The sequence below is a fragment of the Mastomys coucha genome, unplaced genomic scaffold (assembly GCF_008632895.1).
Source record: "Mastomys coucha isolate ucsf_1 unplaced genomic scaffold, UCSF_Mcou_1 pScaffold3, whole genome shotgun sequence".
In the NCBI taxonomy this organism is placed as follows: domain Eukaryota; kingdom Metazoa; phylum Chordata; class Mammalia; order Rodentia; family Muridae; genus Mastomys; species Mastomys coucha.
The window spans coordinates 5,097,387-5,098,724 of record NW_022196909.1 but is presented as its reverse complement, the minus strand read 5'-3'; the positions used below and the strand labels follow the sequence as shown (position 1 = coordinate 5,098,724).

Sequence of the window (1,338 nt, the reverse complement as noted above, 5' to 3'; positions counted from 1 at the left end):
GTAACAATTACTTTTTCTTAATAGCTTAATATGAAAATTAATATTACCAACATATCCTAATCGATTGACATCCAAAAATATGAGGGATTAGAAATTTACTGACCATCATCCAATGGTCTCTCTAATTTGGTAATTGGAGAAATAGGTCCAATATTGTACAATCTATATACACTTTCTGCTTGTTTGTATAATACAGTATCTTGCTGTGTAGCCCATAATGGTCTTGAGATCTTGCTTCTCCTGTTTCAGCCTCTCTATTAGTAGTATTGTTTATTTTATGTTTTTATACTGTACTATGGTTTTCAGAACAGCTTACATATTTTAAAAGTATTTATATACCCAAAAGAAATGCAGACAATTAAATTGGAAGGGGGCTTGTAAGAGAACAACAAAGAATGAGACTGAATGCTTTGCTTGACTTTTGTAAACTCTTGTATCAAGTTACCACAGTAAGAGCCAAGATTTTAAGCTCTACTAAATACAAAACAAACAAACAAACTTTGTATATTCATGTTCATTTAAGAAAATATTAGTAGTGATGTATTATTTTAAAATATACAGTTAATATGTTTGGAGTTATTTAAAATTTATATTGAGAAAAATATAAATTTTCAGTATTGCCATAGACAAGCATCTACATAAGACTGTTAAACTGATTGTTGTTTTATATCAAATAACTTTTATAATACTCATTTTTATTGTTATAATATTTTATAAATTTTAAAGAATATGACAAAAAGAGATATTGTAGGTATTGAAGGGGGTCTCTGGGAGGAGTTGGGGTACAAAAGGAAAACAAGAATGTGATTTAATTCTATTTACTTAAAATATGTTTTTAAATGTTAAATTCAGATAAATTGAAATTATGTAACTTTTCTCATCATAATGCAATAAAACTTAAAAAAAATAAAAAATAAAAATAATATTATGAAACCTAAAAAAAAAAATTAACTGTAGGAAAAGTGCAAAAATTTATCATTTGTGATTTCAGGTAAAGTAGTAGTTTGTTGGAAATGTACAGACTTAAATATGCTGATACAGACAAAAAGTCCTAAGACAATGACTGGATTTTTACCTTTAGAAACTAGAATAAGAAAAGCAAAGTAAGCCGAGCTTGGTGGTGCATGTCTTTAATCCAGCACTCTTGAAGCACAGACAGGCAGTTTCTGTGAGTTGTAGGCCAGCCTGGTCTGCAAGTTCTAGAAAAGCCAGAGCTACATGGAGAGACCCTGTCTGAAAACAAAATGGAAGAAAAAATGTAAGATGGAGAGCCGGGCGTGGTGGCGCACGCCTTTAATCCCAGCACTTGGGAGGCAGAGGCAGGCGAATTTCTGAGTT

At 30.7% G+C, this 1,338-nt stretch overlaps 1 protein-coding gene and 1 long non-coding RNA gene across 8 annotated transcripts in view; one reads left to right on the top strand and one right to left on the bottom strand.

Moving 5' to 3' along the window:
* The window catches only part of Fam229b (family with sequence similarity 229 member B), a 19,032-nt gene that overhangs the window by 11,212 nt on the left and 6,482 nt on the right, over positions 1-1,338 (top strand). The gene's annotated exons all lie outside the window — the stretch shown is intronic.
* The window catches only part of LOC116074898, a 1,663-nt gene continuing 1,439 nt past the window's right edge, over positions 1,115-1,338 (bottom strand). Inside the window, exon 2 of the long non-coding RNA XR_004112333.1 lies at positions 1,115-1,233. This is a non-coding gene — a long non-coding RNA (uncharacterized LOC116074898). The remainder of the gene's footprint in view (positions 1,234-1,338) is intronic.